The sequence below is a fragment of the Panthera pardus genome, unplaced genomic scaffold (genome assembly GCF_024362965.1).
Source record: "Panthera pardus isolate Hobbes unplaced genomic scaffold, ASM2436296v1 HiC_scaffold_6, whole genome shotgun sequence".
NCBI lineage: Eukaryota > Metazoa > Chordata > Mammalia > Carnivora > Felidae > Panthera > Panthera pardus.
The window spans coordinates 28,732,734-28,759,443 of NW_026526991.1; the positions used below are offsets into that span (position 1 = coordinate 28,732,734).

At 39.9% G+C, this 26,710-nt stretch overlaps 2 long non-coding RNA genes across 3 annotated transcripts in view; one reads left to right on the plus strand and one right to left on the minus strand.

The window, feature by feature from the left end:
* LOC109265316 (uncharacterized) overlaps positions 1-26,710 on the plus strand; it is a 423,571-nt gene that overhangs the window by 349,816 nt on the left and 47,045 nt on the right. The window lies entirely within an intron of this gene.
* Positions 18,604-20,237, minus strand: LOC128774959 (uncharacterized). Its single transcript, XR_008419526.1, has 2 exons — positions 20,041-20,237; positions 18,604-18,758 (listed from the first exon to the last, which is right to left on the minus strand). It is a non-coding gene; the product is annotated as an uncharacterized LOC128774959 (long non-coding RNA).

A 26,710-nucleotide genomic window follows, 5' to 3' on the forward strand; every position in this document is an offset into this window, starting at 1 on the left:
AACTCTTATTTAGTGGCTTCTGGGCTCATCAAAAGTAACTACCGTATCAGTTCAACAGAGTATCTATGACAGCTGTTTTTCTTCTCCTTAACTTTTTATTAATCAAATGAAAAGAAGAGCCCACCTTTGCATAACAGATGGAGCTAGATTAGATTCCTCCTCCTCGGTGTGGTGCCAAAATAATCTGCAACTTGCCTTTTCTGGGCCTCGTTTTTTTTCAGTATGTAAGTAAAATTGTAGCAGTTTTCAAAGGTGCAAGCATTAGCAATCTAGTCTTCTTGAATGTGAAGAGATATTAACATTTGGGGAATTATTGGTTACATGAATGGTTCTGAGATTAGCCTCCATTGCATTCGCACGGCAGAAGTTCAAAGCTACTGGAGCAGGAACAGCTGGCCCAGATGAAGCATGTCCACCATGCAAGACTCATTCTTGGCCCTTTACATTTGAGGTCACTTTTAACCCTCTCAACATATCTGTCAAGTAGAGATTGTGCTCCCCTGTTCCTCTAAGAAGGAAACAAGGCTCACTAATTTTGAGTGACTTGCCTGAAATTGGTCAGCTGATGGAAGAGCCAAGAGGTGAACACAAGGCTAAAATATTCCCACTAGAATCAGGTGTCTTGCTCTGTCTTAGTATTCAGATCAGTAAACTCCCTTCCTAATTTGGATAAGTTGCTTACAATGAGAACATTTTCTCAGTAAATTCTTCTTGGTAACAGTATAGCTTGTCATGTACTTTATTCATTTATATTTTTTTATTTTTTTAAATGTTTATTTATTTTTGAGAGAGAAAGAGAGAGCATGTGCGAGTGGGGGAGGGGCAGAGACAGAGGGAGACACAGAACCCAAAGCAGGCTCGGGCTCCAAACTGTCAGTACAGAGCCCAACATGGGGCTCGAACTCACAAACTGTGAGATCATGACCTGAGCTGAAGTCAGACGCTTAACCGACTGAGCCACCCAGGCACCCCGTCAAGTAGTTTAGCTTATGGTCTCACAGAAGGTGCCAGAAGAGTATGATGGGAAAGGTTATTTCAGATGTTCAAAACGTATTTCTGGGTAATCATTATAGCTCACTGGCCCAATCTAAAATTTCAATTCCTGGGGCGCCTGGGTGGCGCAGTCGGTTAAGCGTCCGACTTCAGCCAGGTCATGATCTCGCGGTCCGTGAGTTCGAGCCCCGCGTCGGGCTCTGGGCTGATGGCCCGGAGCCTGGAGCCTATTTCCGATTCTGTGTTTCCCTCTCTCTCTGCCCCTCCCCCGTTCATGCTCTGTCTCTCTCTGTCCCAAAAATAAATAAAAAAAATAAATAAATAAAAAAAAATAAAAAAAAAAAAACGTTGAAAAAATAAAATTTCAATTCCTCTCATGTTGTCTTTTTGTAAGACTGTGTAACAGGGCCCTGAAAAATCATACCTTCAGCTACTTAACGAAGAGAAGGAAGTTGTTTTTATAACTCTTCATCGAATTCTTTCCTTTAGTTTGTTTTACATGGCATTCCCCAGTTCATTGATGATCTCTTTACCTTTTTTTTCAATTCTCAGTGTCAGGGGCTAAAAACGGGGCCTCATTTTTCTCAGTGCATGTGCCCAGCATGATTAAAAGAAAGACTTACTTCATGGGTGCAGTAGCCCCAAGAGAATATGTTTTAAATGCAAACATTGTAGGGGCACCTGCGGGGCTCAGTCAGTTAAGCATCTGACTCTCAGAAGGATGAATCTGGGGAAGGGACCTATGCAAGTCCTTTCTCTGTTTGCTAATGCAAATATGTGGTGAGGGAAGGAAGGGCACATACACGGACTGGCACGCTAAAGTGAGCCACTCATTGGTTTAAGAGAAAAAATAACAAAAGAAAAAGTGTCTAGGGAATTCTTTTCAGTTGCTAGTTATTAAATGTCTTTAACTAAATATTTACTCAGCTACTTACTTTGTGCCAGATACTGGAGTTACATAGGAAATAATAATAACAAAGACGATTTTAATAGCAATGTCAAGGAGATAACCTGCTACATACTAGGCACGAGGCAGTTTCGGGAGCTAAGGTTGTGCTTTCTTTTTAAATTTTTTAATGTTTATTTTTTGAGAAAGGAAGAGAAAGAGAGAGTGAGTGGGGGAAGGGGACAGAGGATCTGGATCTGAAGCAGAGAGCAGTGAGCCCGACGTGGGGCTCAAACTCACAAACCGTGAAATCATGACCTGAGCCGAAGTCAGATGCTTAACCAACATGAGCCACGCAGGCACCCCCACTAAAGCTGTGTTTTCAACCAAACAGACCTGACTCCTGCCCTTATGGAAACTCTAGGTATGCGATAGGCATTTAAAAATGACTTACATGTGAAAATAATTACAGTTATGGTAAATGGTACTGAGAAAATCCGGGGGCTCTTTGTGGTTTATGTTGTGGGCTGAATTGTGTTCCTCCAAAGTTCATATTAAACTACCTTAGAATGTGACTTTATGGATATAAGGTGTTTAAAAAGGGAATGAAGTTAAAATAAGGTCATGAGGGTGGGTCCTAATTCAATAGACTGGTATTCTTATCAGGAGAGGAAATTTGGACACAGACTTGCACAGAGAAAAGACGATGTGAAGACACAGGGAGAAGAGGACCATCTGCACATCAAGGAGAGACGTCTCAGAAGACACAGCCCCCTCTGACACCTTGCTGTTGAACTTGTAGCCTCCAGAACTGTCAGAAAATAAGTCTGTTGTTTAGGCCACCTGATCTCTGGTAGTTTGTTTTGGCTGCCTTAGCAAGGTAATACAGCATGTAACATGGACTCTGTATCTAGTGAGGGATGGCTAAAAGAAAACATTTTTGAGGATGGTTTCTAAATGCCCCAGGAAGAAATCAGTTGTTACCCAGATGTCCAGGGGATTAAAGGAAGTGGAGAAGGATAGGTAGAATTCCTGGGAGAAGGTGTGGATGGGCAAAGCTCATGAAACAGAAGAAATGATCTGAATCGTGGGCGAACCAAGAAAAGACTTAAGGAGGTGGAACAATGAGGAAGAGGGGGGACAGTGTTTAAACAATTATTTGGGCTGGTGCAAGTGGAAGGTGTTGTGCTATGGCAGAAAGTTCCCGTTCCCAGCTCAGCCTTTTGCCAGCTCTAGGAGCCTGAACTTCCTCGTTTATGTGTGTGCATGCCTTATAAAATATCATGATAACCAGAGTAAAGGCTTTGTTCTTTGTTCTCTGAGAAGAAAAGAAAGAAGGAAGGAAGGAAGGAAGGAAAGAAAGAAAGAAAGAAAGAAAGAAAGAAAGAAAGAAAGAAAGAAAAAGAAAGAAAGAAAGAAAGAAAGAGAAAGAAAGAAAGAAAGAAAGAAAGAAAGAAAGAAAGAAAGAAAAAAAGAGGGAGGGAGGGAAGGAAGGAAGTGAGAGAGGGAAGGAAGGAAGGGAAGAAGGAAAGAAGAAAGAGAGGAGAGAAAAAGGCAGAGAGAAGAGAGGGATTAGAAGGAGAGAGGGAAAAGAGGAAGGGATGGGGGAGAAAATATGAATTTATTTGAGAGATATGGCTGTACAGTTGGGCACTTTTGAATTACTGACTGAGCATGCAACTTTGCTTGTAAATAGCCATAGTGCCTTATCATTACTTTTACAAGAAAATATTACATCAGAACCAGAAGCTAGGCCTCGTTTTTTGCCATGTGTATTTATCGACACCTAGCGGCAGGATTCTGCATTGTTCTGGCATACTCTTGAAAAATACGGTGTTCACACAATAGAGATTTCAAGTCGTGCTAAAAACCGATGTTTTCACTTATTTGTTCTGCAACTACTTACTGAACCCATCTGAATGTATCCAACGCTGTTTTTGTGTGGGAACTCAACTAAATAGAGTTCTACATTCTTCTTTAACATATATGATATACAAATTCAACCATGTCAATAGCCACCGTTTATTGAGGACTTACGAAGCACTGGGCTAGGCAGTTTTTGAACATCATCTCTTTTGAACTTGGCAATCAAGTTCGGAGTTGTTATCCTTTTCCTCAAATGAGGAAACTGAGGCTTAGAAAGTTAAGCCAATTCACTCAAACTCACACAACAGTTAGTTGAAGAACTGTAGTTAGATCCTAATCTACGGGTTGTAGAGTTCGTGTTCATTCCACTCTACCACACGGCATCTGAAACAATTCCTTCATAACTTTACTTATTTATATATATGAAATTCTTTAGTTTATATGTATTTGTACTTGCATTTATATATTTATGTAGGTGTGTATGTGTATTTGTCACCTACTATACGCATGCCGGGGACAGTATTAGATAAGAGTGCATATATTCATTCACAAAATATTTACTGAGTACCTACTACATGCCATGCGTTATGTTGAGTACTGACGGTACAATTATTGGCAAAAAAGATATGGTCCCTGTCTCCAGTGTTCTTAGGGCCCTGTATGGTAGAGGGACAATTACAATCTGGGATGTACTTCCTCAGGAATGACAAGTCAAGGGGCACCTGCGTGGCTCAATTGGTTGAGCGTCTGACTTCAGCTCAGGTCATGATCTCACGGTTCGTGAGTTGGAGGCCCACATCGGGCTCGTTGCTGTCAGTCTGTCAGTACAGAGCCTCCTCGGATCCTCTGTCCCCCTCTTTCTCTGCCCCTCCCCGGCTTATGCTCTCCCTTTCTCTCCAAAAGTAAAGAAAACATTAAAAAAAACTTTTTTAAAAAGGAATGACAATTCAAGTGTACATATACATAAGTATCTTAACTGTTCTTAAGATCTCAAAATGGGTTTCTCCAAGGATGTGCTACTTCAGCTGAGATCTGAAGGACAAATATAACTTAGACATATGTGTTTTTAGAGGACACGATGGAAGGGGCAAGGAGGCAGACGAGAGGAGTGTTTCAGACAGTGGGGACAGCATGTGCAAATGCCCTATGGTAGAAGAGAGAAGCCCACAGTCAGGGAAGAGAGAAAAGAGGGAGCATGCATTCAAATGTGACTGGGGAAACAGAGAAGTAGACAGATAAGAGGAAAGGCACTCGGCACACTTGCCTATCATGCAGTGATGCGATGTATTTTCAGCAACGTCAGGGCACAGGAACTCTCCGTGTGCATCTAGCTACTGCAAAGGGATGCCCCAATGCTGGGGCAAAGGAAAGTTAACATAGACCCAGGGCAAATTCTGTGTGTGGTCCTTACTGGGGCTGAGGCTGGGCAGTTGGCCATATACTGATGCAATTCCCCTACAACATCTGGGAGTGCAAGCAGTGTCTTTCATGGGTGGCTCTATTCCGTGGCACTTTCCATTCTTATCTACGTGATCCCCTCATATCTACTTCTATAAACAGACCCCCAACATCATCACCCCTTTGATCTTTGCCCTCCTTTTTTTACGTTTACTTATTTACAGAGAGAGAGAGAGAGAGAGAGAGAGAGAGCACAAGTGCATACGCAGGAGAGAGGCAGAGAGAGAGAATCCCCAGCAGCTCCAGCGCAGAGCCCAATGAGGGACTCGAACCCATGAACTGTGAGATCGTGACCTGAGCTGAAATCAAGAGTCAGATGCTTAATCAGCTGAGCCACCCTACCCTCTTTGTCTTTCTTCCTCTTCTACTATGTGGGAGGATATTTTTTTCTAACCAAGTACTCCCCCAACGCTAGAAGAAAGAAAAGCCAGATGTCTTTTCTTAGGCCACAAAGACACCATTTTTCCCCCTCCACTTTCTGCCTGGTCAGACTGCCCTCCAGGTGCACTGGACACAACTCCACATGGATGAGAGAGAGGGACATGAAAGCGAATTACTAGTAAAGAGAAAAATAAAGGTCATGAGGTATCTCAAAATATTATCCCACCACGTCTCCTGGAAAAACTGCTCCCCTGCAAAATGCTATGAAGTTCTCTAGATGTTCGGCTTTCCTATAAAGTGGAAAAGGGTCTTCAGTTTCTTTCTCTAGGCCAATAGCATCCCCTTTCAAAGCAACATTAAGATTGTATGAGTGGTGTTTTCCACAGGTTCTCCAAGAGTCAGGTGAATGAACCTAAATGCTATCTTTGTGGATGGGTATGTATTTCCCCAGGCCCATTCCTATGGCGGAGAACCTTCTCCCAATGTTGGTTTCCCTCTTAGTTACCTCTGCCTTGTCTGGCAAATCAGAGGCTCTACAGTGGGGTTTGAGATCTGGCCCACAGACAGGCACATGGCACCTCTGTCCAGATCACACCATTATCACCCCACTTGACTCAGTTGACCAATTACTTGGTGCATTAGAGCCAGACTCCTGTGTCCTCCACAGAAAGCTGTTAATATCCTTGTTCACCTCTCTCGATGAGAATGGTCTTCCTTCTAAATCTTCCTCTACATGACAGTCCACTCCCACCCTAGTGAAGTGGCTCAGCTTGGTCAAATCTGTTTTCCTCCTGTGCTGTGACTCCCCCCATTACATTTTAGATAAGGGTGGGATTCCTGCCAGTAGCTCTTTCCCTCTCACCCAGCAGTCTTCAGCATAGAACAACCCCCTGTCCTCTTCTTGCAGGACCTGACACTTCACCCTGACATCATAGCATTGCATGTTGTGGTCTGCATTGCACTAAGCTATGTCAGAGCTTGGAAAGTTCAGGGGCATCTGGGTTGCCCAGTCGGTTAAATGTCCGACCCTTGATTTTGGCTCGGGTCAGGGGTGTGGAGCCTCCTTAAGATTCTCTTTCTCCCTCTCTCTATCTGCCCATCCCCCTCAATTTTTTTTTTTAGAAAGTTCAGTTTCTGTAACATATTCTTAAAGCAAACTGAAAACTGAAAAAGATGCCCACGAATTATTTCTCTATCGCCTACCATAAAGCAGAGATCAGGAGCAAACCAGGATCTTCCTGGATGGTAAAGAGAAGAAAATATAGTGGCATCATTTCTGGGGTCATTATGGGAGTATACTAGGAGAGCCAGGTACCAAGGGGGACAGGTCCACACGTCTAGTAGAAGTTGATTTTCACAAGTGACTTATTCCATCATTGTGAGTTTCTAACTCTCTGGTTCCAAAGATTAGAGATGTGTGCCCAAGTTAACTCCAGGGTTTGCTGCAATGAATAGATGTCAGGCCAGGTAAAGACTGATTGTCCTGTCTATTTTTTCCTTCTTTCCATAATGGAGTACACATGAGATGCCTGGACATCTAGTAGCTATTTTGGAACAGGAGGTGATGTTGAGGATAAAAGTCTCATGCAGGTGATGGTAAGGAGAAAGATGGGGAAAGGCCCCATAAGGATAATTTAGCAGAGAGGACTTTACATCTCCGGATTTATTTCACATGAGGAAGCATTACATTTCTTTCTTGGTAGACAGCTATTATTTCTGGTCTCTGTTTCAAGCCACCAATACAGTTCTCAACTTATACACCGTGAGGGTGGAAAGTGATCTAATGCTGTGTAGTTGGTATTTACCTACGTGGGTATGGGTGGGAGGTCCCTCGAACTTTTGCTGACAGAACTATGTACAACCACTTTTCACTCTCAGAAATATATACCTTCCCTTTGGAATCTTACCTTCTAGATTTCCTGACCTCTCTCAACCCCAGGAATCATTGTACTTTCCTTTTTTTAAATTTTTTTGATATTTATTTATTTTTGAGAGAGAAAGAGACAGACAGAACATGAGCAGTGGAAGGGCAGAGAGATAGAGGGAGACACAGAATCTGAAGCAGGCTCCAGACTCTGAGCTGTCAGCACAGAGCTCGATGTGGGGCTGGAACTCACAAACCATGAGATCATGATCTGAGTTGAAGTCGGAGGCTTAACCAACTGAGCCACCCAGGAGCCCCTGTACTTTCCTGAATATGGTGTTTGCAAGAAAGTGTCTGAATTTCTGCATTACGTACTAGAATTATAGGCTGTTACTTTGTCTATCATTGCCATTTGGAATCTAATTAAGCATTGGAATGTATGCATGTGAACTGTTGTCATGCAATAATTCAAAAGGTAGCCCACAGAATTTTCTGTGATTGAAAGTTTTTAGGCCAGAAATATTAACCTGAGGAAAGGATAATATGTCTGATACTCAGAAAAATCCCAGCTACCGAAAGCTATTGCTATGTCCCTGTTCCTCCTGTGGACTTGAAAGTTAGCATCTGAAGACCATCGTAGGATTAATACAGGGACTTCAGGGAAGGCGGCAGAGAAGTAGAAATGAGCTCCAGCTGGGCTTACCCTTCTTTCCTCCTTTAGACTGAATGCCCCACCTTTACTCTGGTAATTGAGAAGTCAATGAGATCTCCTACAGGAGCCACAAAATCCAAAGAAAGTTGTTTCATTCCCTCTGATTTATGGGCCCACGCACATTGGTGATCAGTGAGATTTTTTTTCAGATAGAGTGATTTCTCCCGGTTGGGACAGAGCGTGCCCAGTGTTTTCCACGATTGCAGAATTGGTGATAACCAAGGGGCAATTTCAAGTCTTCAGTTCCAAGTCAGCTGGCACCTCGAAGTGTTGTTACTCGTGTCCTTTCAGAATTCTGTTGGGAATAATTATGTCACTTAAGAGACTAACACTCCGAAGTAATTCATATCCCCTAATAATCTTTTCTGTTAATTAATGAGCACTGACAGCGGTCAAAGAAATAATTAGAAGCATCCTTTTAGGACTGAGAGAATCCCACAAGGCATATGTAAACAGCTTGCCTTTGTTTTGCCCTCTTTGGCCATCCATATTTGGTTAATACCCACTTCTCAAGATTAGCCTTGATAACCACTTGTTCTCAAAGACACTGTCCAGGGTCACCTGGCCTAAGAGTCAAGTGTACTAGTCTAGGTCAATGAAATTCTTCAGCGTAAGAAGTTCTCAATATATCTGTATTTTGTCATCTTCCTTATGAACCACCGTGATGATAGATGCCTGTGAGCTATGGCTGTGGGAGCTAGTCAAACTATTCCCTCAGTCAAAGGAAATTTCTTTCTTCTTTGTTGGACTAAAAATCTGAAGTTTTTCTATCTCCTTGACGTGCAGACGCATAGGAAAACAGTCTGGAAGAATGTAATTTTAGGCTTTCACTGTACATGGAAATGTCTTTTTGACAGAGTTATCCTTACTACTATATTTTGAAGGACTGACAAACACTTCGTATCCTGAGATAGCCCAGAAGGGAACAATTTGGAATGAACAATATGTGGATAGATGGTCTTCGATCAATGTGTCTAAAAAGCAATTCTCTGAATGTCAGAGGTTGGTGAAGAAGACTAGAAGGGATTTGAAAAGGGAAAAGTATGACTTCTAGGCCATTAAAATTGTTTTTTTCAAATACTTTCTATGATGAAAGAGATAGGGAAAAAAAGCCTTCAACAGTTGTTAACACATAGAACTGAAAGACAAATATATAATATAGAAATCTACGGAATGATTGGTCTAGATGAGCTTTCATGAAACCATTCAATTCTCATCATTTTCAGTCGACTCTTTGGGTTATATGCTATTCCACAATTTAAAATGATCTTAGCTTTTATAACTACAAACAAAATATCAAATTTTGGTATAAGTTATGAAATTTTGGATCCAAACCAGATTATTTTGTCATGTATTTGGAACGACAGCCATGAGTTCTGAAAATATGTACCAGAACTGGAATATTTTTATAACTATAGGATGATTCTGTTCTCTTGTGAGGTTGTATTTTTTGTTTGTTTGGGGTATTTTTAGTGTTTTATCCTTCCACATCTAGAATGTTCATCTTTGGTTTGTCCCATCTGTGTCTCTGACATTCCTCTAGTATTGCTCTGACCATGCTTCACGTTTATTTTTTCCTATGTGAAGCTTGTTCCATCTCAGCAACCCCTTTCCCCCTGCAACTTGGCAGAACGGAACTCTTTTTGTGTGTAAGCACTAAAGTTGTTACCAGCATCCACGCTAATATCTGTTATCACAACACACTATATCTATTAATGTCTGTCTTCATTATTATTGGACTGCTTTCTTCAAGGGTAAAGTCTGTGTTTTCTTCATTTTCGTATCCTCCCTTCCCACGACAGTGATGTGGCCACCACTCCACACATTCTCCTGGAAGCGGGCAATGAATAGATGAATGGCTCTCAACTGTTAATGCAGCTTTAAATGAGATGCATCTGTCTCCTTACCAAAAATCTAGAAAAAAAAATATGTATTAACTTAGATTTCTTTTTCATAACTTATTGTTTATAAAGTCCTTAAAATACTCTGCTGTTCAGATGCTACAGCAACAGCCGTATCACCCCGTTTTAAAAGTAAGACCACTCAGGTTCACAGGAGGTTGTGTAAGTACCTAGAAGACAACTCGAATTTTCAGCCACAACCACATGCTCCATAGTGCACACTATTGAGGGAAATAGCAACCAAGTGGGATAGTTCTGCAATTAACTCTTTGTAACATAAAGTTTAGGTCATTTCCTTTTTTCTTTTTTGATTCATTTTTCTTATGTATAAATAAGGGAAGTAGATAAGGTGACTCCTGAGTTCTCTTTTGCTCACCTACTCATTAGAAACTCTGCATCTGGGCACCACATCATCTGACCACGAGATGGCGCTGCAGCTTAACTCAGTGCCCCAGGCGCAACCCCAGCAAGTGAGGAAAACCGCCCAGGGCGAGTCCCCACAGACAGAAGTTTTCCAAAGACAGACATCCTATGATAGTGGAGAATTCTCCATGTCTCCCGTTTCCAACGTGACTTCCTGAGTTTCCCGTATGGAGAAAATGTTTTAGGATGCCAGCCATCCATAGGCGCAACCAAGAGGAACAGTACCCTTGAGGCCAGTGCTAAGAACACACCTGAAGAAAGGAGCTCATTTAAATGACTAAAAACAGGGGCGCCTGCGTGGCTCCATGGGTTGGGCATGGGCTCTTCATTTCAGCTCAGATCCTTATCCCAGGGTCCCCATGTCAGGCTCCCCGCTGAGCGTGGGCCTGCTTGGGACTCTCAATCTCTCTCTCTCTCTAGTAAAAAAATTAAACAACTAAAAACAAAGTATAACATCCATGTCAGGGCAACCTTCCCAACTGTAAAAATGCCTAGGTAAAGACTGTGGGTCCTCATCAGACTCTGAGCTGGGTTTTTTTCCATTGTTGGAAGTCCCAATAAATATATATAGAGTGAATAAATGTACTAAGCATCTACTAGGAGGAAATGGAGTGATGCAGGTAGGGAAGAGAAAGTCACTTTCACAATCAGACTCATGTATGTAATACACACTCACTGAGCACTTTCCATGTGCCAGGCTCTGTGCTTGTTCTCAGGGAAATAGCGCGATAATGCGATGGTTACCATTGCTTACTTACTGCTAAATGCCAGGGACTGTGCTCAGCCCTCTAATATTTCACTTGTTAAATCCTTAGGATAACACATACTAAGGGTTATTATCCCCTTATATCGATAATGAAAGGGAAGGGCAGAGAGATTAATCAAATTTGCTAAGGTCACTACCAAGGTCAATGACTTACAGAAAATTTTATTACCTCAATATTTCAATCGTTGCTACTGAACTTGTACCCTGGAAGATACTAGTTCATTGGCAAGACTTCTTCAACGTATGCAGAAGCTAGAGAAAAGGCAAAGAGAGAAGTTCTCAGGGTGATGTTGTAAGATTCCTTCATCTAGGCTTGATTTGGATATGTGCTCATTTTTAAAAGTTTATATTCCTTCTACCAAATTATACAGGTTATTTGTAAGTCTGGCTTCAATTTGAGTACTTTATTTTGTTGAGATTACGTATGTTCCTATTTTCCTAAACTAGTGGGCACATTTCTGGAAACAAAGAAGGAAGAAAACAAGGAGCGATCTTTTATTCCCCTGGCTTATAATCTAAAACTGACCAAGAGTCCCATAACATGAAACATTAAAGAACTAAAAGCACAATACATTTTTTTTTTTATGACAAGCTAAAAAAAAATGGAGGAAAACTCTAATCCAATCAAAATCCAATCAAACAGCCTCCTCCCAACAAAGGCTGGCACTTTGTGTATACAGACCGGTAGCAGAGATGTCATTAAGAGTTAGGCCTTTCTCATCAAGGCTAATCCTTTCAAAATAACCTCAGAAGTACGGAGCACTGACTGAGAGACAGAAGTTGGGCAGCATACAGAGCCAGTGTCTAGGAGACCAGTTATCCTCCAAGATTGTAAATTTGCCATTGTGGTTTTGCTTGCTGACTTGAAGCCTACTGTGGAAGAGACTGCCAATGATCTCTCCGTTTCTTCTGCCTTTATTCCTCTTCAGAACAAACGCCCTTAATTTCAAGTGAAGCCTTGTGACTGAATTCCCCAACCCCCAATGGAATATGAGTGCAAGTAATAACTTCCATATCACCCTCTCAGATGCAAGGCTCGAAGACAAGTGTTGATAGCAGCTGTCCCCAACCCTCGACAACTCATCTCAGGTTATGAAGGGGACCTATATACCCTTGCTTTATAGCACCTACTACATTTAAAAGTTACTTTTGCTACAACAACTAGCTAAGACAAAAATGTGCTCCTGGACGTTAATCATTATTACGATAAAAAAAGCTGAGGCAACTGGTTGGCAGTCAGGCGGTGAATGGCAAACGCATAGGTATTGCAGCCTGGAGTCCTGGGGACCCTGAATGTGCTGTGACAGGTCATTTGGTAAAAGTGCTGCCTGTGACGGAAGGCAGACCACAGCATGTAGCTAACTCTAGGGGGACAGTTAAAGGAAAAGTGACTTGTCCAAGTTCATATGATTAGACTAGAACTTAAGTCTCCGGCTCATTGTTCATTAATTATAATACAAAAAGAAGTGCCCTGATCCCCCACAGCAAAGGTCTCTAATGTATGCTCTTCTAAAGGGCGTTTAGCTCCACTTCTGCCAAACTAAAATGTATTTCCATAGGATATGCAAATATTATAGCGTTGTCTATGGGATGCATATTTTGTGCCTTCGTGTGCATCATAAATATAAAGATACATTTCTTTGGGGGTGTTAATAGATAAAATTGGGCTCAACACTTCTCACTCTTGACATTCTGTTACTTATTAACTAATAATGATTTAAAATAGAGCTGGACAATGATCCTTGTAAGGACCCTTGCTCCCCCAACCTCCACCAAGGTCACTCTATCCCTCTCCCCTTGCCCCTGCCATCAGTCAACAGTCAGGAATATTTAATCACGGTGCTGTTTCACACTAAGCCTCAACTTGTTCTCAAAATCTTCAACCCGTCCTCCAGACAGCTGTACTTCCTAACAGAATCATCATAGACAGGCTAGGAGATTTAACCTGCTTGGTTTATGGTGGGTCCAGGAATATTTACATTTAGTAGGTACACTTTTAAGATGCAGGTGACTCTAAAGTTAAAAATTTGCGGCATGCAAGAAGGCAGGTGTGAAGGGAACAACCTCATGATCTTTGCAAAGTCACCCAGGGACTTCTCTACCTCTTCCTCCTGACAAGGGCTGGTCTGTGTTTGATTTCCCACGAGTGCCATCTATTTGAGTTCCAAGAGTCTGAGACTGCACAGCACTTTTCTAGGACCAGAAAGCCCTTAAACACTTTCATTTCAGCCACCTACAGCAATATCCATGCTCCAATCTGGTAAGCCATGAGATTTGAGAGCAAGCATTCGAGGATGACTCCCATATACGATTTTGTAATTGTTGTTCTCAGCGAGCGTTAGCTGCCGCAAAGTATGGCATTCCACGGCTACAACTCCCTCTTCCACTCTGGAAAACGCATCTTTGAAAAGCAAGGAGCCATCGTCATTCTTTGCATTTTACCTTGGCATTTTGGCCTTTACCTTGGAATTTCTTCCCACTCTCTTGTTATTCCAGCGTTTCACTGTGATTATGGGCTGTTAATGCCATTATTTTGTTATTTCAAAGGAAGGAATGTTCTATTGCTTTTGGGGGAATATTCAGCCACCCGTCTACAATTAGTGTTTTCAAGTGTATGCCAGGTTCTATTTTTCCTTTTCCTTTTAAATTGCATGGCTCCAAGTCAGTATTCCAAAATCACTTTTTGTTTGTCTTAAGATTACTCTGACGGCAGCTTTGTCACAATTATTTAAGTAACTAATCGAGAATTGATCCCCCCCCAAATATATTAAAATATCATGAGATCAAATTTATACTAGGAAATATGTGAAACTGACACAAGCTAGAATCACACGGTCTGAAGAAATCTTTTTGAAAATGATTGGATTTTACATTCTGGGTAGATTTAAATGCTAAATAGAGTATTTAAAACACAATCCTAGATGCCTTTTACTGGAATATGATAGCTGGAAAAACAGGGAAGAAACACATTAGATTTGATTCAGTTTGGTTTTGTGATTTTGATTAATTCAAGAATTATGGATTGTTACCTATATTTTATGCCACGTAACACAAAAAAGAAAATGTCAGATATACATATGGATTGAAACCTTTATAAAATGGATGGCCCAGACTCCAAGGTAGGCAGTTACCTAGACAAGGTACGCCAAGAGCCAAGAGCCTCTAGCCAAGTTCTCCAGAACTGGCTGCCACCAGAATTTTTATGAGAGGGGCAGCAATTAATCCTGACGATGCGGTATTAGATGCAAAGGCTCTGTCGGGGAAACTCATTTATCTTTTATTTATGCAACTCACAGTTCTATTGAGAATGCTAAAATCTGTATATACAGTATGCTTTTTAAATTAGGCTTCAACTAATAAATCAATGGCTAGCTTTCATATAAATGTAAAGGGGACCAAAAAAATGATTTAAGGTACCTGGATCCATAACTATTTTATGATCTTCAGGCATCAGTTGAATTACCTCTCATTACTCACGTGCAAAATGGAGAAGTTGGGTTATTTCTATGGTCTGAGAGTGGTTTAGTAAAGACAGCAGAGAGCATTCTGTTCAGACAAGCTTAGGTTACAATCTCAGCTCTGCTGCCTTTTCTACCTGGTACTTCTGTCTTTTTTTTTTTTTTTTTTTTTTTTTGATAAGTAAATTGAAGTAGAAATATCTACCTCCTGGAATTGTGAGAATTAGATGAGCTGGTAGAGATAAAGTCACCAACAGGCAGGAAATGGTGGCAGCTTTATTACTGCAGGTTGAATGTTGCACGTCTTTCTCCAAATGCCCTCTCTCAACTCTGTTCCAACACTACAATCATATGACTTAATCCTCCACTCCAACTGGACCTTTCTTCGGTCTATAAAGGGCGAGGTGATACCTAGGAATCCAGCTCAAAAAACAGCTGGGAAATACATAGTAGGATAGCACAGAATAAGATCTATGTTTGAGAAAAGTATCTCCTATTCTCCTTCCTCAATGGTGTCTATAGTAATGATTCCATCCACCCATCCATTCATACATTCAATAAGCATCGATTAAGCTTTGACTATGTGCCTGGTCCTTGTCCATGTTCCTTGACCTACCTCTTTCCCAAGCCAGTGTAGACTAAAATTCTGTTTATGAGTGAAAGTGGTGAATGTTCTGGCACCAATTGTTATGTACTTGTGATTTTCTCATTTCTAAGGCAGCTTTTCTTTATTTACCTCCAGACTATTACATGGCATATGGTTTGGTTTGGGGATATTTTCTTCACACCTTCCTAATTAGATCAATTTTGTCTTCAAACTCTCTGCTTAGAATATATTCCAAGACTGTATTCTGGTCCCTTGCATTTGTAAAATTGAAAAGAAATCTATTCAAGTTTCTGTGATTTTTTTTTTTCTACCAGTCAGATCTTATACCCATTTACACTTGTTTTGAAATGTGCTGACACATAATGGGAATTCCAAAGTTCCCAATATGGGGGGAATTGCCATTTGAAAAAAAATAGATCTATGCAATACTTTCATAAGCCATGTAAAAAGTATTGTGTGTAAGACAGTGGGGTAGTGATGAGACATAGATCTAACCCCAGATACATCAGTGATGTGGTATGAAAGGAGACGTGACTGTTCTGGCCCTCAGTTTCTATGTCTTGAAAACTGGGAAATAATATCTTATCTCTCAAAGAGAATACTATGAAAAATAACATTATATGTGTGATAGAACCTTGACAATTACAAAGTCCCTTATGAGAAGTATCAACAATTATTATCTCACCTGAATCAGGCTAGAGCATTAAAGTTGGTCTGAATTTGAGCACTGGAGAAAATGATGACTTGGAACAGATTGGGGTTATTAGTGAATCAAAATAGAACAGAAAAATCACATAGGAGAAATGCATGGTCAGTGATGCCAGGGGGCCTGATCCAGGGTCCCTCCATTTGCCCTCACAGAAAGGTACCCTGTGCTACAAAGCCAGAATCAGTAGCGCTCCTTGGGTGGGGAATCTACTAGAACAGAACACCCTAGAAACACAGGATTCTTGACTTTTATATACTTTTGCATGGAGGGATGGAGAAGGGGAGGTTGTACACATTAGGACTCGATGGTCAGCCTTATTTCCGTAAAAGGAAATTCTTGCCATGCCATCAGTGCCTGCCTTCACAAACCATTTCTTTCTGTGCTTTTGGGTCTTCTCGAAGTTTATCATCTGGCCAACTTTATCGGATCAGCGTGTCCCCAAGGGTCTTCAGAAAAAACACAAAATAAAATTCAGGCATGCAGGCAACTGACCAGTAAACGTGAGGCATAGCAAATAGACCCAAACCCAGGTCTGACTCTGGGATAAAACAGGTTACGGTAGAGTTCTCATTCATTCATTCATTCATTCATTCATTCATATGTTTACCTTAGATTCCTCCAACTCCTCAGTCATGCACTACTCTGAACAGACTCTCCTTGCCCCAATTCCTTACTCTGCCCCAGACTGAGTCCATCCCATCTGCTTCAGGGACCACGTAAATACCCATCGTTCACAGTGTGCGTGGCAGGGGTCTACCTTCCCTTTCCTCCCTCTCCTTGGAGCGTGGTTTGTCTTCCCATCTCACAGGCATCTGATCTTTGAGATCACTCGTTCATGGTATCTAATACATTGGTCTTTATGAAATGCAAAGCAGTAGGATTTAAGAGAAAGATTGCTGATTTCAGAATCACACAGACCTGAGAATGAATCGATCATGGTCCCATCGCTTGCCTGCTGGGAGACTTTGCGTAACTGATTTAAGGTAAATCATTGTCTCCTCACTCTTAGAACAGATATGGTGAATTCTAGCTTCGAGGCTGGGTGTGAGCATGCAATGTAAATTTTATATGAAATGAGCACAATAGGTTTGCAACAAATGTGCATCTTTCCATTTGCCACAATCTGCGAAGTTGACAATTTCAGGAACAGGACTATGAGGAATAATTTAGATCTAAGAAACTTGTGCACCTAAGGGTTACCTGTGATTTTGGCAACTCCTTGTCCAACCAACTTCATTTCTCTGCAAACTCTGATCCAAACCCCTAGCAATCAAAATGGAGATACAATATTTCATATGCCATATTTTCCAAACATTGGTTTTAACAAATGTTTCAATTGATGTTTATTTCTTATAAAATATATCTCATATATATTCACAGTTGGCCACCAGTTAGAAGGTAGAATATGCTTTTAGCTTAATTTTTAAATAGTTTTATATCTAGGAGTTTCAATTTATGTTAGAACTTTTAGTTTATATTAGATCTTTCTTAGATATTTTTCTTTTTCTTTGTTTTTTCTGAGTGTACCGTGTAGGTAAGAATATATTCACAGTAATGAAAAATATTCAGAGTGACTTTTTTTTCTTTTTCTTTTTAACATTTCTGTTTCATATGTTTACACTGCTTTGTCTGTTAGTCTTTGTCAGCACTGAGCATGATTTATAGTTGCAAGCACTTTCTTTGTGGAAAACTGAAATTCTTCCTGGGCCTAGAAAATGTGTGCGTGTTCTTGAAGACAGTACAAAAGAGAAGCACCTTTAACGCATACTGAGATTCTTTTATAGAACCCTAGAAGTCAGAATCATTATATTGTTCTGCAGTTTATATCCCAGGGGAGGGGGGTGTTTCCACTTCTGGGAAATGTGTAGTATTCTTAAGGATTCCATGGGACTTGTGGGGAGGGGAGGTGCAAATGGGTCTCCAAAAACCACTGAGGATCCGTCATGACTTACTTTCCCCTAGGTTTATTACTATTCCCCCTTACTATTCTAGGCCTTTGCTGATTAAATGATTTATTACCGAATTGAGGGGTTTTTACAACATATTTATCAGTTAATAGTAAAACGCGCCTCAGGCTTTGAATACAAGTAAGCCCTCAAGACTGTCTATAATTCAGTTATGTGACAGTCTGAAGATTTGATAAGAACCTAATAAGACATGAGAGGTTGGTGCATTTTTGGGAAATGCCCAGAAATGGGTTAAAAAACACGTGAAACAGAGTGGTGACGTATATATTTCAAACAAGCCTAATAGAGCAATAAGAAAAAAAAAATATTTGGAGAAACCGTAGACAAGAAAAAGCAACCATCCCAACAAAAACAGCATAATAGAAAACTCATTGCAACATTGTATCCCCCAATGTTAAGATAAAAACTTTGATCGCAACGTAATCTGCGTTTAATTCACTGTAAACAGAAAGAAAAAAAAAAAAAAGGAAGACAAATACCTGTTTATACTCATCCCCACGAGGCACCATTAAAGTTCATTCTAATTCTGTGAAATATCAATATCTTTCAGGAAAGTTCAACCTTTTGTGCCTTGTGCCAACTAAACATCAGAAATCTTCCAAGAATCTAAGATGTTTCCAACTCCACTATTTATTGGGCTTTTTGTAATATAGATGGAAACTGCAGAAGTTGGCATCGAGTTATATTTAGTGATGGAAATATTCTATAATATGGGAAGAATGTATTATTTTTCTTGATCCATGAATTCCCCTGAAGACTTGAATTGTCTGTAATAAAAAAGCAGAGAAAATGCTTGGGCATGCAGAATCCAAAATAACTATTTTTCATAAAGAAATATATATCCTTGCAACTTGGTGGATGAGAAGAAAACACAATTCTAGGTGTGATTTATTTCTTATATTCAGAATGCTGAATTCTACCTGAATTACATGTATTTACAGACCACTGAAATATTTTTATTTATAATTTTGTGGGTTAAGCCACATGATTCAGTATCCTAAGCTATACTTTGCAAGTGAAGCTAATATAAACACTCATCTTTGCCAATGTAGGATGGTAAGGGTCAAGCTGACCTGAAGGCCATGTATTAGTGGTATCACTAATGTAACTATTTAGGGCCATTCCGTTTTATAAATATTCCATGGATGTTTGAAAACCAGCAGACTTGGGGGGGGGCCTGGGTAGCTCAGTCAGGTAAGCGTCTGACTTCGGCTCAGGTCACGATCTCACGGTTTGTGACTTCGAGCCCCGCACCCGGCTCTGTGCTGACAGCTCAGAGCCTGGAGCCTGCTTCAGATTCTGTGTCCCTCTCACTCTGCCCCTCCCCAGTCATGCTCTGTCTCTCTGGCTCTCTCTCTCTCAAGAATAAATAAACATTACAAAAAAAAAAAAAATTGAAAACCAGTAGATCGGGGTCTCCTAAGATTTTGTATGCACTGTTTATCTCCTTACATCAAGTTTGTCTAAACAACGTTTATACAGTGAAATTGTAAAGGTTCTGTAGACAATTTGCCCATTTCTAGAGAAGATATAACTCCTCTACCATCTGGGTCAGGAATCCCCAGTGTTTTTTTTATGAGTTTGCTACCAAAAGGTACTTTAAATCAGCTACTTGTTATTCTGAGTGTCTTAAATGGAAGGTTCCTTAGAAAAAATCTGTTCTTCATAAAAGAAACCCAGACACATAATCCTATCCATTTTTTTTTTTTTTTTTTTTTTGGCTTTATCTCTGACTGGAGATTTGCTTTGCTACACCTAACCTTTTCTTGATCTTCTCCTCTTCTCCTTAAACTCCTGACCATGGAGAAGAAGAATTACATGCCTTGTCACAGAAAATAAGAAAGGTCCATCTACTAATTTTTAAATCAGTCTGAATTAAACTGCAAGGATGCTTTTACAACTGGAAATATACAACTGTCTTAGGTTAAGGCCCACACAGAACCAATGAACTATTTGACATGGCACAAAAACAGAGCAAAGGAAATTTAGGTCAGCATTTTGGTAAAAACCTAATATTACCAAAATAGTGTTTATAAATTGTTGCATTACCTTTGCAGGTGCGGGTTGCTTGTATAAGCATACTTCTCCCTTGCTTAACTAATGTAAATAACAGGCATGTCGTATTTCCTCTTTTCTCTGAAAAGCACCAAGAACAAAATATTGCAAGAACTCTTATAAATAGAAAAAGGCTGAAAGTGTATTGCAGAGGACAACTTTATAAGGCAGGAATTCTTGACAATGTATTTTGCCACTTAGGGTTTACAGTAAATTAACAGAAATAATTACATACAAATTTTATTTTTCAATTTGTTCTTGTAATGACAAGTATTGCTAACAATTCTAAATTGTCTCCGAGGAAAACTTTATAAACATACAGCTTTTATCTGTCTTTCTTATGTTCAAATTCAAAAGGTCTTTCCTTTTATCCTTCTCATATTTTTGAGTGGATGATGAGAAATTGAAATATAAGCCCTCTTGAAATGTTATGGATTGAACCTGAGCAGATCAGAGCTCTACCTGTGACTGCCCAAAGATTAGAGACATGTTGAAATTCATGAGGTGTATGTGAAAAGCCATTGATGATGGGTGATGGGGTTTTGGAGTGATGATGGGGTTTGGAATCGACGTCCCAGAAAGAATTCTTGAAGACGTCTTTGGTGCAAAAAGGTGATTTCATTAAAGTACAGGGACAGGAACCGTGGGCAGAAACAGCTGCCCTGGGGTTGTGAAGAATGACTGATTATATATCTACAGGTTGGGAATGGGAGGGTTGGTTAGGGACAGCGTACGTTTCTAAGGAATTGTGGAAGCAAGGTTTCCAGACCTTGAGGCTAGCTGTTGTTAGAAAAATGTCATTTATTACTGTTTTTTTTTTTAATGTTTCTTTTTATTTATGTTTGAAAGACAGAGAGAGAGAGAGAGAGAGCGCAAGCAAGGGAGGGACAGAGAGAGAGGGAGACACAGAATCTGAAGCAGGCTCCAGTCTCTGAGCTGTCAGCACAGAGCCCCATGCAGGGCTTTAACTCGAAAACCACGAGATCATGACCTGAGCTGAGGAGGCTTAACTGACTGAGCCACCCAGGCACTCCCACTGTTAGTAAAACCTTAGTCATGAGCTCCTTCAGATGTATATGAGGGGCCATGTGCTTGGAGTATAATATAATGCCAACGTATACTTGAGGGGTAAAGATAAAGGAGGTTTGCAAAGGAATTTTTACGTGTTTAAAGAGATTTACAGGATCCTGGCGGGGCAGGATAATGTTAAGCCAAGATTCCCTTGTGCCCCTGGCATAGTGTCATCATCGAGGCAGCTGAGCGCTTAGAGAAAGGTCACTATGCTTGATTCAGGACTTGTCAATGGACTGTAGGCGGTAAGGGAATTTAATTTTTCATTTGCCTTTGTTTCCCGCATCACCATTGCAAGCACTTAAACACCCTTACATCTTGATGAGGGTGATATTAGAGCTCCAGGAAACAGTCTATAGGTTTCCGGAGATTAGGCTATGGATAAGATTTCCTTTTTCTTGCAGTTTACTGAGTTATTCGTAAACTGAAGGAGACTCTTGTCCTGCATGACTTTGATCTCTATCAGTCAACCATTTGTTTCTTTCCTTTCCTTTGTTCTTGGGCAGCCAAGAGTGTCCAAGGAATATCACATATATCCCACCTGGGGGAGGGGGAGGGGTGTTGTCAGCTTGTATTTTGCCTTCAGCTTGCCTTATGATCCTTCATCAATGTATACTTGAAAAAAATCAGAATTCTAAAAAGAATTTACTTTGCAAAGAGGTTGTTGAATTTAAAGACAAGTGAGGTACATTCGATAGAAAGTAGCCAGTGAGGTGCCCAAATTTTCTATCCTCTTATTTAAATAGCACATCGCCATCAACCTCTAATTTCCTTCTTTGTTTAATTCTTCTTCATAGCATTTATTACCACTTAATGTACGTTTTGTTCTCTGGTGTATCCTCAATGCTTACAGCAGTTTCTGGAATGCTACTGTTGCTCAAGTTACACATGTTGAATGGACAAATAATTGAAATTATTATATCTATTATCCAGTGAATTTAGTGCATTTCAAATGTTATAATGATACCTGTTAAATATGTCATTAGAATAAATAGAATAAGATGGTTTTGAAGGATATTTGATCCAGGCTTTAAAAAGTCCCCCACATTTTTTTTTTTTTTGAAGCTTTCTTTCTCCAAAAAACAATAGCTTCCTGTTAATTGTAGAGTTCATTCTTATTGTGTAGTCTAAAAAGTTACTGATTTAGAGAATTGTGATAAACTTTTCTATATTAATAGTGCATTTCACCAGAGGCTTATGATGTATTTTGATATTCTCGTTACAATTTCCACTTCATTTCAGACCCTATTGTTGTTTGGGGGCGTACTGTGTTTCACATCCAGTGGGCCACTCAAAGCAGCCCTCCTGCCCAAGAGCCGTTCGGTCTCATGGAGATTTTGACCGACTAACCTTGAGTTGGTCTTCTGATCTTCCCTACACATTTGATTGTTGCCATGCATCAATCAACACCAGTTGCCATGCATAGGGAACTCCTCAATACTTATGGCTTCCCTGGAATCAGACACATAGCATAACGAAGACGAACAGCAAGTACTCTAGTCACAGTCTAATTATTGACCTCTTGCTGTGTAGTCACATCAAGTAATATATTTTAGGCCCTGGAGTACAACTTATGGTACACACTTTTCACAAAATTTTAGATGAATTAACCTTCCTTCACTTTTCAGCACCTTGCATAAGCCCTCTTAATTCGCACCTATCCCAACACCAAAACAAAACAAAACAAAACAAAAGCATGGTCCATAAAAGAACAGATTGAGCAACTGCTTTTCATTAAAATTAAAAACATCTAGGGGCTCCTGGGTGGCTCAGTCGGTTAAGCGTCCGACTTCAGCTCAGGTCACGATCTCGCGGTCCGTGAGTTCGAGCCCCGCGTCGGGCTCTGGGCCGATGGCTCAGAGCCTGGAGCCTGCTTCCGATTCTGTGTCTCCCTCTCTCTCTGCCCCTCCCCCGTTCATGCTCTGTCTCTCTCTGTCTCAAAAATAAATAAAACGTTAAAAAAAAAAAATAAAAACATCTACTCTTCATAAGATGCTGTTGAGAAAATGAAAAGGCAAGTCACAGTCAGGGAGAGAATATTTGCAAAGCACTTATGTGCATATGATATGCTTCATGATACATGATAAAGGATACGTCTTCAGAAGATACACAGCAATCCTCCAGTATCCACAGTTTCACTTTGTACCACAGTCAATGGTGATCCAGATGGCGATGATCCTTCTTCTCACCTGTTGTCAGAAGGTCAATAGTAGCCTGCACCATGTCATAGTGCCCGCGTCACTCACCTCACTTCATCGCATCACGTAGGTATTTTATGGTCTCACATCGTCACAAGAAGGGTGAATAAAGTACAATAAGAAATTTTGAGGGAAAGAGACCACATTCACATAACTTTTATTGGAGTGTGTTGCTAAAATTGTCCTGTGTTATTATTGGTTATTGTTGTTAATCTCTTACTGCATATAATTTACAAATTTGTCATAGATACTACTGTAGAGGAAAAAAAAAACCAGTATATATAGGGTTTGGGAGTATCCACAGTTTCAGGCATCCACAGAGGTCTTGGAACATATTCCCTGTGGATAAGGGGAATTGTAAAGAACTGAAATGAACTCTTACAACGATAATAAACAATCCAACTAAAAATGGACAAAATATTTGAATAAATCACTAAAACATGTACTGATGACAAAGGAACACGCTAAAAGATACTCACCATCACTAGTTAGTTTGGAGATAACAAATTAACGAGATACCACAATGAGCTAACAATATATCCCTAAAAAAAAAAAAAAAAAAAAAAAAAAAAAAAAAAAGACCTGCTATACTAAGTGTTGGCAAAGTTCTTGGGGGATTCGAAATGTCATACACTCATGTTAGGAATGCAAAACTATTATAACCACTTTGGAAAATATTTTGAAGTTTCTTAAATAGTTAAACATAAACTCAGCTATTCTACTCCTAGTTATTTACTCAAGAGGAATGAAAGCTATGTCTTTAGAAACACTTTTACGTAAACATTACTATCAGTTCTATTTTTAATAGCTACAAACATTCCATATGTTCAGCAGATAAATGGGTAAGCAAGTTGTGTGTTATAAAACAGAGGGTTAGTCTATAGTGAAAAGGAATTTGTACTACAACATGGAGAATGTAAATGTCAATAGAATAACTATGCTAAATTAAAGAAGCCGTGTAAAATAAGACAGTATGGTTCTATCTATTTTAGCAAATGGCATTTAACATCTAGTGGAAGAAAGCAAATGAGTGGTTGTCTTGTGTGAAAGGAAGATGGGGAGGGGCAAGAGAGAGGGGTTACAAAGGGGCAGGAGGACACTTTTTTTTGGAGGTGATAGGATTGTTCAGTATCTCCATTGTGGTGATGGTGCCAGGGGGGTATATACATTCAAACATGGTGTGTATAAATGTTAAAACATCAAATCCTACCCAATAAATATGTGCAATTATCTTATGTCAGTTACGTCTCAGTAACCCTATTCGATAAAATATAACCACAAAATAAAACCCCACTATAGCTGTCACGCATACAACCTTGTGCTCCAGGCCCTTGCATAGGTGTTACTGGGGGTATGAATTGGGTGGCAGCGAGGGAAGGACCCAGCCTTGCATTCATCAGCTACTGGTAGAGTGTGGAGATGTGATATCCCTTTGAAGTCATCCTGAGAACTCTATTTAAGGAATTGCCTTAGGTTGAAGGCTTGCAGGCATTCTCAGACTTGGCGGTTTAGTTACCATCTAATATAAAGGAAAATGCAGATGTCATCAAGAATAGAGATTAAGTTTGCGAGGCAGATTCGAGACACCTCTAGCCACACCTTGCCCCTCAGGCTGGTTTTCACGTCCGCTTTAATTACCACTCATCCAGTGTTCTCTGGCACTTCCAATTATTCTAGTAATTTCAAATTTCACAACTCACATTCCAAAAAATTAGACGTTGCTGAGACCTTGGATTTGGGTTTGAAATATGACACTGCTCTCTACCAGCTGCCTTGTTTTTACCACAACTCTCCCACAGCTGTTTAAAGGCTATTAATATTAAATTAATGTTCAAGGAAATTTACAAGTGCTCAGTAGGGGAAAAGGAATGTGAGTTAACCACAGACCTTCCTCTTAGCATGGGCCAGCAAAGATATGCCTGGGCTTCGTTACTGAGTAATGTCAGAGTCCATCTTTCTCAATCTCACATAAGTTAGTTTTCCTCTCTTGAAAAGGTTGCTCGGATTGAATAATTCTATGCTTACAATCCCTGTATGTTTAGTGAACAGAATTTAGGAATGTGTCAGGACCATTGCAAAAGAGGAGAGTAAGAGTTGGACAAATCACAAATTAGAAATTGTACATTATTCCTTTAATACACATTTACCGAGCACATCCTAGGTGCTGGGCATTGTATCAGAGCTAGATGAAGACCAGTGAGCAAAAACCAACCTGTTTCTTCTCCTCGCAGAGCTTACAGTTCAGGAAATGCTTTCAATTAGATGTGCTGTTCATCCCAAACTCCAGCTCCTGGTTCTTTATTCTTCTTTCCCATCCACATTTTCATTACTCAATATATTGATGCTTCTATCGCTGAGGTTATAGAATAGTTAGGAATGAGAGGATTTTGCTTTAAGACCTTCTGAAAAGGGAAACCCTTCTCCTCATCCCCCTCACTACCCCCATTCTCCTCCCATGCCTCCTTCTTTTCCTCTTTGCCTTCTTTCTCTTTCTTTTACCATTTTCAGTTTTTAATTTTGAAATAATTTCAGATGTCCAAGAATTGCAGAATTAGCAAAGAGTTTCAATATATCCTAACCCAGATCTCCCAGCTTTTAACATCTTTGTTTGCTTTACCATTCTCTCTCTCTCTCTCCTCTCCCCGACCCCCTGGGCATGGCTATGGATATAAATATAAATATAGGTAAAATATATTTAAATATTCTATTGATGAAATATTTGAAAGTAATTTTCAGGCATAATACCCTTTCCATCTAAATACATTAGTGTACATATTCTGTCTAACCACATTACAATGAATAAAATGAAGAAATTAATATTAATAGTACTAGCATCTAATCTAGAAGCCATATGTTCCAATTCATCCATTTGTACCACTAATGTTCTTACCTGATCCAGGATCACACGTTGCATATTATTATCATGTTCCTTATCTTGCTTTAATCTGAAACAGGTCCTCAGTTTTTCTCTGTCTTTTAAGGATTTGGGGTTTGTTAGTTTGTTTGTTTTTGTTTTTGTTTTTGTTTTTGGAATATAGGCCAGTTATCTTGTAAAATGTTTCTCAGTTTGGGTTTTTCTGATATTTCCTTGTTATTAAATTCAAATAATGCATATGGGGCAGGAATGCCACAGGGATAATGTGTCTTTCTTGGTTCATGCCGATGTGCTATTAGTGGGATGGTAATTTCAACTTTGGCCACTTAGTAGAGGTATTATCTGCCAGTTTTCTCCAACTTAAAGTTACCATTTTCCATTTGCAATTAATAAATATGGTGGTGAGAGGTACTCTGAGATTATGTAATCATCCTACTTTTCAACTATACTTTCAACTATACAAATCCATAGATAATTCTTACCTGAAAGTTTATTATGAGGGTGGTTTCCAAATAGTGAT